Below are 12,548 nucleotides of genomic sequence, written 5' to 3'. Positions count from 1 at the left end.
TCTTTATTTTTCTTTCCTATATAATGTACATTTAGCCTAAGAAGAATCCATGCGAGGACATTAAATGATGTTATGTAATATTTCTTGGTATTTAACAGAACCATCAGTGGTGCTTAAGACTTCAATACATTTCCACTCTTTTTTACATATTTGTGACAAAAATGCATATATTTTTCCAAGAATGTATGTGTAGTACTGTATTAGAGCATACATGAAAGATTGCACCAGCCATATACACAGTATACACAATACGCAGATAAACATAAACTGAACTACAAAGTCAGGACCAAAACTATAAAAGTGTACATTGTGGGACATCAGCATGACATGGAAACGTCTCGGTTACGTATGTAACCCTAGTTCCCTGATAGGGAACGAGACGCTGCGTCAAACGCTGCGGGAACGCCCCTGCGTTGTGCGTCATGAAGCACGTATGGAATCAGCCCAATGGAGAGATGAAACGTCATAGGCGGGTGACGTCATCGACCAGGAAACTATAAAGCACCCCAAAAACACAAGCGCATTAGCTTCTGATAGGCTTGAAGGAAGCGCTAACGGGAGTGCCGGGAGTATGGCGGAGCGACGCAGCGTCTCGTTCCCTATCAGGGAACTAGGGTTACATACGTAACCGAGACGTTCCCTTTCAAGGGAACTTCGAGCTGCGTCAAACGCTGCGGGAACGCGAATACCCACGTCGCCATAGGACCAAATGACCGTCATGTGAGACTAGCGCACAGAGGACGAGAGCACCTGTGCCCCAGGGGTAGAGCTTAAGTCTAGGTCATAGAACTTAATAAAAGTATGCGGTGAAGACCATCCAGCCGCATCACAAACATCACTCAGGGAAACCCCCGACAAAAGAGCTTTAGAAGCAGCCATACTCCTGGTAGAGTGAGCTCGGACAACCAAAGGTGAAGGCTGGCCAGCCGACTCATAAGCAAGTGAGATAGCCTCAACCACCCACTTGCTCATTCTCTGTTTAGACGCCGGACACCCTTTCCTGGGTGGCCCGAAACATACAAAAAGTTGTTCTGATTTCCTCCACAGGGCAGCTCTGTGGACATAAGCGTCTAATGCCCTAACAGGGCAGAGTGAATTAAGTTTCTCCTGGTCCGATGACATAAATGGAGGAGGACAGAAAGCCTGCAGAACCGTAGGTCTAACAATATTAGTAGGAACCTTAGGAACGTAACCCGGTCTAGGATGCAGAAAAGCTTTAACCATGCCAGGTGCAAATTCCAGGCACGAGGGTGAAACCGACAGAGCCTGCAAATCTCCGATTCTTTTTAGTGAAGAGATAGCAAGCAAAAAGATAGTCTTAAAAGTGAGAAACTTCTCGGGAACTTCTTCGATAGGTTCAAAAGGAGCTAGGGAAAGACCTTCTAATACAATGGCCAGATCCCAAGTCGGCACCCTCGTACGAACTGCTGGCCTCAGCCTCAGAGTGCCACGGAGGAAACGAGTTATAAGCGGGTGTCTCCCAAGAGAAACTCCACTGAAAGGGACGTGGTAAGCAGCTAGTGCCGCCACATACACCTTTAGTGTGGAGGGGGATAACCCTGTGGAGAAGCGCTCCTGCAGGAATTCCAGCACTGCACCCACTGGGCAGTTAACTGGGTCCTGCAGGTGTTCTCCACACCAAGAAGTGAAAAGTTTCCACTTCAAGGCATAAAGCTTCCTGGTGGATGGAGCTCTGGAGTTAAGAATGGTCTCAACAACCTCGGTTGAGAGACCGGAGTCTATGAGCTGGGCCCCCTCAGAGGCCAAGCCCACAGTTTCCACAATTCTGGGCGGGGGTGAAGTATCGTGCCCCCCGCCTGGGAGAGTAGATCCCTCCTGACCGGGAGCTCCAAAGGAGAACCGTCCAGGAGAGAAATCAGGTCCGCAAACCATACTCGGGCCGGCCAGAACGGGGCTACTAGTAGTAGACTGACCCCGTCCCGGCGGACCCTCTCCAGAACTCCTGGTAACAGAGCAATCGGGGGAAAGGCGTACAGACGTGACCTCGGCCACGGCTGCACCATAGCATCCAACCCCAGGGGGGCTGGAAGAGTGATGGAGAACCACCGATGACAATGAGTGGTCTCCTTGGAAGCGAATAGGTCCACCTCGGCGCGACCGAAACTCAACCAAAGGAGCTCCACCACCTCGGGGTGGAGTCTCCATTCCCCTGGCCTCGGCCCCTGCCTCGACAGGGAGTCTGCTACCACATTCAAATACCCAGGGAGATACATTGCTCTCAGAGATAGTAGCTTCCCTTGGGACCACAGGAGGATCTGACGGGCCAACTTGTAAAGCCGGCGAGACCGCAGGCCCCCCTGATGATTTATATAAGAGACCACCGACGTGTTGTCTGATTGAACTAACACATGATGGCCTCTCAGGTCTGTTAGGAAGTGTTTCAGAGCCTGAAACACAGCCAACATCTCTAGACAATTTATGTGCCACGAAAGATGATGATCCTGCCACAGACCTTGGGCTGGGCGACCACTCATGACCGCCCCCCACCCTGTGAGGGAAGCATCCGTCGTTAGCGTTATGCGACGACAAAGAGCCCCCAGCACAGGACCTTTGGATAGGAACCAAGTTTCTCTCCACATGACCAGAGCACGAAGGCAGCGCCGCGTGACTTTGAACGTGCGGAGCGGATTTCCCCTCGGGGAGAATCCCTTGGTCCTGAGCCACCACTGTAGCGGTCTCATGTACAACAGGCCGCAAGGTATAACGTTGGACGCTGCTGCCATCAGACCCAACAGTCTCTGAAACTGCTTGACAGTGAGTAGCTGGCCTAGCTTCACTTGTTTCACAGCTGAGAGAATCGAAGCGATGCGGGTCGGAGAGAGTCGCGCCCGCATCGATACCGAATCCCAAACGACACCCAGAAAAGTGGTCTTCTGGGAAGGAGATAATACACTTTTCTTTGCGTTCAGCCTCAACCCCAACTTTCTGATATGAGCGAGGACGACATCTCGATGCCGAACCGCCATCTGCTCGGTCTGAGCTAAAATCAACCAATCGTCGATGTAATTGAGAATACGAATGCCCTGAAGCCTCAGAGGCACTAGTGCTGCATCCATGCATTTCGTGAAAGTGCGGGGAGATAAAGCTAGGCCAAACGGAAGAACCCTGTACTGGTACGCCTCGCCCCCGAAGGCGAACCTCAGGAACTTCCTGTGTTGTGGAAGGATGGACACATGGAAGTATGCGTCCTTCAGATCTATCGTGACAAACCAGTCCTCGGACCTGATTTGAGACACGATCTGCTTGATAGTGAGCATCTTGAATTTTAGCTTCCCTACCGAGCGATTCAATATGTGCAGGTCTAAAATTGGACGCAACCCCCCATCCTTCTTTGGAACGATGAAATATCGGCTGTAATAACCTGACTCCAAACTGGGAGGAGGAACCCGTTCTATAGCCTCTTTTTGAAGGAGCGTTTTCACCTCTTGTTCCAATACCAGAGCCTGCTCGGGGCCCACCACTGTGTGCAGAACCCCTCTGAATTTTGGTGGACGACACCTGAACTGGATAGCATAACCCTTTTCTACTGTCTGCAGGACCCAATGAGATATTTTTGGAAGGCTTTTCCACTCTGCCAGAAATTCTACTAAGGGTACCAGCCTCTCGAGACTGGCCTCTGGTGTAACTTGAGCAGCAGACGCAGCGCCCTGTAACGGCGCACCGGCAGGGAACAACTGGTCTGACCGCTCTGAGACCCTCCTCAGAGGGAGCGAGCGTCCCTCGGGAAAGCGCTCGCTGGGATCGTCTGTGCCCCGGCATAAAGGCGGGGTTGGCAGAACGAGCCCCTGAGGGCACCGAGGAGGAATGGGCACCGTAAAAAGAGGTGAACACCTTTCCGCCTCGGTGGGGACCACCCTCAGCATCCTGAACGGCTTGGCGTCAGGACTTCTTCTTAGCCGAAGCCTTCTTAGCCAATATAACTGTCCTCAGATCAGTTCTACTGGGAGAAGGCTTCGGCTGAGAGTGTCGCGGCTGAGCCCACTGTCCAGCAGGGGGAGCACGAGACGCGACACTCTGCCTCTGCTGCGCTCTATGTGATGAGCTCGAAGACGGCCGGGGCTGCTCCCGCCCAGCAGCCCCAGGGACATGAACTTTAAGGGGAAGAAACTTTTTAAAAGCTGCAGTTTGTTTCTTTTCTTCTTGGAATTTATCGATAACTGAATTCACAGCATCACCAAACAACCCCATGGGAGAAAGAGGAGCATCTAAAAGAAAAGCTTTTTCTCTCTCTTTAATATTAGTCTGATTTAACCACAAATGTCTTTCTGCGGCCACCAGAGCTGCCATAGAACGACCCATTAATTTGGCCGATTCTCTGGTGGCACGCAGGGATAAATCAGCAGCCTGACGCAGTTCGCGAACTACGTCAGTACTGACCTCCTCACTCTCACTCATGTCCCTTAGCAGATCAGCCTGGTATGCCTGCAAGATTGACATAGTATGCAGACATGACGCGGCCTGACCTGCTGCCGAATATGCTTTACCCACCAAAGCCGAAGTGTTTCTTAAAGGCTTGGTGGGTAATGCCGGTGCCTTAAAAGATGATGCTGCTTCGGGGGAGAGATGGCTCGCAAGCGTCTCTTCCACACGAGGCAACGCACCATAACCATGAGCCTTGGCTCCCATAATATTAGCGTATGTTGAAGTCTGGGGACTAAACACTCTATATGACACCGGTTTTCTCCATGATTTCGACACCTCGGTGTGGAGATCATGGAAAAACGGCAGGCACCGGCGTGGAGGCTGCACACGTGACGGCAAAAATCTCTCATCCAACTTTGATTTAGAAACAGACTCCTGTCTAGTCACTGGCCATTCAATATTAAGTTTTTCAACAGCTCTTGTTAACACCTCCAAAAGCTCATCACTCTCAGGAGTGTGGGGTGGCGAATCCTCCACATCTCCCTCAACACTAACAACATCAAGTTCCTCAGAACTGGATAGCATTGGTGCCTCAGCCCGAGCGGAAGAAACCGCAGCGCGTGCTTCCGAACCCGGGACTGAGGCACTGGATCTCACAGGTGAAGGGAGAGATAAGGCAGAGCCCGTCTCAAACCCCGCTGTGAGATCCATCTGCGATCCCCACGATAAGCGCCGCCGCTCTGCCTCGGCAGAAGCGGGACCCGAACCGCGGGGAGCGCGCACCGAACCGCTCTCCTCAAAGAGCGACCGGCGGGAGCGGAGCGTCCTTAACGGCAAACGCTCGCAATGCTCACAGTCTGCTCCCTCGAGAGCAAACTGGGCATGCTGAACTCCCAAACAAACAACACAAAGATCATGTGTATCCCCGCTCGTTAAATAACGCGAGCAGGGAGGAACACACTTTCTAAACTGCTGTTCGTCCGCCATAATCTCTCAATATATATATATATAGGGATAAATTGTTTGTGTGGTGCAGGGTATGTAAGACAGACAATATCACACAGGGACAGATTCACATGTAGCGCGACTGAAAGCACAGAAGCTAATGCGCTTGTGTTTTTGGGGTGCTTTATAGTTTCCTGGTCGATGACGTCACCCGCCTATGACGTTTCATCTCTCCATTGGGCTGATTCCATACGTGCTTCATGACGCACAACGCAGGGGCGTTCCCGCAGCGTTTGACGCAGCTCGAAGTTCCCTTGAAAGGGAACTACTGTCTTCAAAATGTATTAAAGAGATTTGCCTAAGTAATCGATTTTTCAGAAGCAAGAGAAACTATACACAACTTGTATGATATGTTGGCTTTATTGAAATTGTATAAAGAAATACAATTTCTTATTTCTAGGTTATATTGAAAATATAGTTAACAGCGTTAGCATACATTTGACCTTGACCTTATATACAATGCAAAAGTTTAATAGATCATAGAGAGATCTCATCACTGGTATAGCTATTCAAACTTGTGGTGTTTATTTTTCTTGTGCAGACCTACAGTTTTGTAAAGTATTGGCTTGACTGTATGATGATTTCTTGTCTAACATTCTGCTTTACCTTTATGTAATTGTCTACCTATGAAATGCAGCCAAAACCTGTAGTAACACTGTGGTTAGAAATAGGTTTAGACTGAAATTGTTTACCAAGATGATGTACACCCATCATGAAATCCTTAAAACTGTTTATATGACCAAAATTATTTTTGCAGGAAAACATTAGTGCCTAAATGAGCAGGAGAAAGCTGTAAAGTAGGTGAGAAAAAGGACAACACTCCTGTAAATGCAGCCGTCAGGTTTTTTTTTTTTTTCAGGTGTACATTTTCTCCTTTTATCATGCTATTTGTGTTGATGTCAAATATAGTTGTTTGCTGTGGCTAGTTTTTGTTCATGTAATAAAAAAGGATCCAAAAGATCCACTTCATCACAAATTAGTATTGTTGTTTTGTTTATGTTATTATAAGATAACATTTAGCATCTATTAATTTTGTGTCGATCTTCTTCCTGGTTTTCTTGTACTAAACGAATGATGATTGAAGAGCAGAATCAGTTTAGAAACACTCGGCTCCGTGTGCTGAACACTTCCTTACATACCCATGCCACGGGGAGTGGTTTGCTATGCAAATCTCACTCGCCTATATCCATTGGCTTGTTTTTTTACAATTGGAAGGTGATTGGGCTATCAGGCAAGATCCCAATGCGTTAGTCGGTCTGCCGTAACGTTGAATTTGACTTACTGATAGGGAACTCATTTGTCTTACATATAAAATAACTGTATCTCAAACTTAAATTTACTTAACTAACACTACAACAATATATATGGGGATATAGTTTTACCATTGTGACATTTATGTTGGGGTATGGTTTTCAGTTTATACAGCCACAATAATTGTATTCACATTACACTATTTAGACATGTTCGAGCACATAACCCAGCCACCTAGCACTAAACCTACTCATTTGTACAGTAGTGGCCAAAAGTTATGTCCGGAGAGGATATTTGCACAATATTTGCATTTAATGACACTTCAGATTCAATTAAACAATCAAAATATGAGGAGAATGTTATATTGTGAAGAAGAATAGACTAAACTTGCTTAAGGTATTAAAATGACAAAATTATCTGGCAAGAAAGCGAAACAGCATTTAATGATTTTTTTTTTTTTTTTTTGCTTTATGCAAAGAAGGCATAGGACAACAAAAAAATTACAGGAAATAAAGCATAAATCGACTACAATGTAAGCAGTTTATAATATTTTGTTGGTTCTCACTTGTTTTTAACAGCATTCCTCTGGGCATTGACTCACAAAACTTTACGCATATGTCATTCTTAACTACTTTCCAATCATCCTTAAGTTCTTCACAAAGTTGAGCTTCATTGGAAGACCTGCATGACTTATCACAATTCAGGTTTATAATTTTCCAAAGATTTCCAATGGCTTCAAGGTCAGGGGACTGATGAGGCTGCTTGAAGACTTAAACATGCTGAGCATGAACACTTTCATTGTGTGCAACTTTGTTGCATTTGCGGTGTGTTTGGGTTCATTATCATGTTGGAAAAAAGACATTTGATCTCCAAACAGATCCTGCATACTTGGCTATATTTTGTTCAGCAGGATTTCCAAGTATTGGTCCATTTTCAAAGTGCCAGCAACTTTGAAGATCCTTCAAACACCTTCTGCAGACATGCATCCACAATACCCCTGCCGTGCTTCTCCTACGAACATAACTAACACCATCCAATGCTAGGTTGTAAAATTTTCAATTGTTGGACTATAGAACACGGCTCAAATCTCCAATCTAAAACCCAGACAATCTAATAATAAAGCTAATAATGTCAGGGTTCTGTCACTCCTGTCTGGTTTATATCTTGGTTTGGTGACAGAGCTCTCTGATACTCCCGGTTTGTCAAGTGTTTGTGTTTAGTCTGGTCTGTTGTGAGCACATGGCTTGTCATGTATTTCCTTGTGCCATGTCCTCTCCTGTCAATTGTCTAGCCCCGCCCATCTTATCTCATTATTGAGTAATTTGTCCCACCTGCCTGCCTCGTTACCCTCTTATGTTTGTTTCCCTAATTAGTCTCCCTGTGTTTGCAGTCTTGTGCTGTATTTTTTTTAAGCCAGAGTGCTGAACACACAGCGCTGGCTGTAGCATATAATGTTTTAATATAGTGGGTAAAGATGAGGAGTGGGTAGTTGTTTCTCTGTATCAAGTTCACAGTAGGTGGTGGTAATGCACAAATACGATGCGAATCAACAAAAAAGGAAGAAGAAGAAGAAGATGTTTGTTTGTTTACTATCTGCAAAGATAGCACCTTTAATCTACCCATTCCGTGACAGAACGAACCAGCCAACTGAGGACTCAGCAAGCAATGGGTCTCTTCCTTTTTCCATCTCCCTGCCCCTCCGCTTATCCAATGGTGGAAAGACTTGACAAGCTCCTTTCGCTTTGGCAAGGGGAAAACAGTGTGAAGGAGCTTGCCTACCAGTTGCTTTATTTTGCGGAGGGGCTCAACATCGGCGACGCAGTGCTCAAGGACAGATTCAACACCAGCCTTAATGAGCCTGCGCCTGCCTGGGAGATGGGAATGCTGGGGATACTATCATTCTGGCAGTTTGTGGGGTACGTTTACCATCGCGGGTCCAGTGCAGGCTGGGAGGGTGGTCTTCCGCCTCTTGGCCCACCTCCCACTGACCTCACAAACTGCCAAGTCCCAGGTCCTCCGATGACCCCTTCGGGGAGAGGGAGGAGGAAGAAAGGGTGCGACCCATCAGCCTCCTATCCGGTGGTTGAAGGAGCTGCAGCACCCCCAGAGGCAGTTACACCCACACCGCCTGGCCAGCGCAGGCGGAGGAGGGCTCCTTTCGCTTCCCTTCGGCCGGTGGTCCAGGAGGACCCGACTTCGGTGGTCCCAAGTCCGGTTGTCCCAAAGCGGTCCAGTCTCCCTGCAGCGCCCCCAGTGGTGGCCGAGGAGCCTGTAGCGCCTACTCCCTCACGAAAGTGGAGGAGGTAGAGTGCTTCTGGTCAACCACAGGGCCCGGAGGTTGTTCCGAAGCCTGTAGCCGAACCACCGATGCTTCCAGTGAAGCCTACAGCCGAAGCCCCAAAGTCTCCAGTGAAGCCTGCAGCCGAACCCTCGAAACCTCCAGTGAGACCTGCAGCCGAACCTCCGAAGTCTCCAGTGAAGCCTGCAGCTGAACCACTGATGCTTCCAGTGAAGCCTGCAGCCGAACCACTGATGCTTCCAGTGAAGCCTGCAGCCGAACCCCCGAAGCCCCCAGTGAGGCCTGCAGCCGAACCCCCGAAGCCTCCAGTGACGCCTGCAGCCGAGCCGCCCGAGCGTCTCGCCCTGCCGGCGTCGCTCAGGCTCCTTACCCTGCCGGAGCCGCCTAAGCTCCTTGCCCTGCCGGCGCCGCCCATGCTACCAGTCAAGCCCGAGTCTGCTCACTTCGTGCCTGCTGCACAAGACACTGTTCACGTCGTGCTTGTCGCACAAGAGACTGTTCACGTCATGTCTGCCGAGCCAGAAACTGTTCGCACCAGGTCAGCCACGGCAGTGTCTCTGGACAGAATGGCCGCCGCCGAGCCAGTGTCCCCGGACAAGATGGTCATTCCGGTGTCTGTTCCGGAGCCGGTGTCTGTTCCGGAGCCAGTGTCTGTTCCTGAGCTGGTGTCTGTTCCTGAGCCGGTGTCTGCACCTGAACTGCCTGTTCCACCCTGGCCACCTGAACTGCCTGGTCCACCCTGGCCACCTGAACTGCCTGGTCCACCCTGGCCACCTGAACTGCCTGGTCCACCCTGGCCACCAGAACTGCCTACTGGATACGTAATGGATCCGACTGACTATGGTGACCTCGGGATAAGGATGAAACAGAGAGACTAATATAAGCATAGATGCCATTCTTCTAATGATGTAACAAGTACATTGGGTGTTATGGGATTTGTGTTTTCTGTTCTGGATGAACTAATATATGCAGCTGAACAATCCTTTAACTTATTTTAATCCTTTAATGCAAGATGTAAAGGGGGCCAAGGTGACCAATATCAGGTTTTAGATCATTAGATATTTTAAATAAAACCATTAGTTTCCTAAGCTTTCAAGGAAGTTTATGATATTTCCATGCTATTTTTTCAGCTATAGTTTTGCTCCGAAGGGAAAATGATTTTAAACTTACACTCTTGAGTCTATGGCAGCCCATAGAACCACTTGCTGGAAGGTTGTGAAATTTGGCATAAAGAGGACAGTTTCCTCATTAACACAGCAAATTATATAACTCAATCCCTCTAGCACCATCTACCGTCCACATTTTCACTCATGTTTATGATAATAACTTTTGAATCATAAGGGATAGAAATAAAATTCTATCACTGAATTTTACCAAGAGTATGCCAAATTGTGAGGCTATATCTCCCCAAAGCCTTCACATATTGTGGCAAATCTTGGTACGTCATCACAAGCATGACCTGAGGCTACTTGCATTGTTTTGACACAGCACCAAATTGAATATTTATATTTTTCTTATAACTTCTGAACGGTTTGCCCAGAAATCAAGAAACTGGTAGATCAAGTAATCCAATCCAATAAACTAGTAATCCAACCAGATTGACAGATTCCTTGAGTCATACAGAGAACAATGATACAAATTATGCCATATTTGGCTGAAATTGCTGTCTCCCATTTTTTATTTCTTTGAAAACCTTTTCGAACTTTTCATAGACTGTTGGTTCAATTTTCACAAAAATCATTTCAGATTATTTTAGAACCATTAAGGCTGGGTAAAAGATAGATTTGTTATAGATTTCTCAATTTTAATCATTTCCCGTTTTGATGAACCGCTATCGATTATTAAATCCCAATAATCGATCTTTTAGTCTATGCTGTTTTCAGTTAATGAATGAACAAAACTTTCTAGTGTGCCTCCCATCCAATAAATCACAATAAGATTTGGGCTTTGTTACTTTTGATATGAAACAAAGTCACATCTTTCAAATTATGTCAATTTTATTACAATAATCAAACAATAAATACCTCTTTAGTGCTGTTTAATGTGGTGTGACAGATCGCTGTTGAGCCTCAGTTCAAGTGGCACGTGATCCATATCATATCTAATGTAATTTCTCATGTTTCAACCACGGAAAGACACCAATAAAACTTGTAAAAGCTTGTAAACAATGTCACATAATGTTACATTTAGCTCAGAAAAGCCAATCAATGTCCACAAACACGTTAGTTGGCAAGAAAAATGAGTTTATATATGAACTCTATACTTTCTTTTGTGTAATTTAAATGTAAGTAGCCTATAAAAGTCTGTTCATTTTAACCTTTAATATTATAGTAATGTATCAACTGGGGTTCCCTGTATCGTTTACAGCATTAGTTGACAGATTTTTTTTTTCTTGAGAATATTTTCCATGTACTGTACCAGATACATAATACAATCAATCAATATCGAATTAGATTCGGCTTGCAAGCTTGTGAATAAAAATTGAATCAAATCATGAAATTTGTGTCAATACCTAGCCCTACGAATCCGTCACGTTCACCAGCTCTGTCACCAGTCACCGTATCTGTACTACATCCCCCATAATCCTGCCCGGCACTTACCTGGATGCTCACCTGCATGTTACATGTGACTGCAATTACTATCACACACACCTGGACTCCATCTCTCTCATCTACAGTTCTGCTACTTAAGCACACACCTCGTACCAGTTCAGCGTCTGGTTTTGTTTACATAAATTTTTTGGACTACCAAACCTACATGACTCCAGCGATTTTTTGCCAACGTTATACTCTTATACTCTGCCAATTTCTCGCCAAAGTTATACTCCGGTGATTTCTAGCCAACGCTATACTGTTATACTCAGGTGATTTCTAGCCAACGTTATACTCCGCCGATTTCTCGCCAATGTTATACTCCAGTGATTATTGTCCTACGTCATTCCTCTCCAAGTTTCTGATCACTTCTTTTCTCCTGGTCCTTCATGTGTGTGTGTGTTCTCACCTACCCATCCATCCAGCGAGGTGTGTTATCCGTCTGTTTCAGCCATCCACGATCTCATGCACCTCTAAGACAAATACTTTCCATTATCATCCATCTCAGGTCAACGATAACTCTCATTGTTCTGTTAACTCACCTGCTTTTCCCACCATTACGCTCTGTGCTGCCAAATAAAGATTTTATTGCTTTTCCCTGCTTCCTAGTCTGTATTCCATAACAGAACCATGTTAGTAAAAAAATATTGATTTCTTGTAGATAGACAAAATAGTTACTATTTAACGCATCAATGAAATATATAGCATGATGCCAAGCTGATTCTGAGGCTGTTACTGCAACGCTTTGGAATATTGACACCAAACTTTGTACGTGTCATTGTCTCCTCATACTGAACACACGACATCAATTTAGAAATAGTGCCGGCTATTGGTCAAAAGGGATAATCAATTAAATCATATTACTAGTGTTTGTATTTAGGACTTTTGGCCATTTTGACTAAAGTGATCTAAAATTGTCTTTAGTTATTCATTGTCGCAATTGGTCTGATGCTCCCAGCTATGGTTGCATAACTTCTCATTATGCCTCTTCTGTGCTTGGCTCCTTAAATGCTGTATGT

Source organism: Siphateles boraxobius, unplaced genomic scaffold, assembly GCF_051911475.1.
Source record: "Siphateles boraxobius isolate OS27281-9 unplaced genomic scaffold, OSU_SipBor_1 2, whole genome shotgun sequence".
Lineage (NCBI taxonomy): Eukaryota > Metazoa > Chordata > Actinopteri > Cypriniformes > Leuciscidae > Siphateles > Siphateles boraxobius.
Note: the sequence above shows the minus strand (reverse complement) of the source record.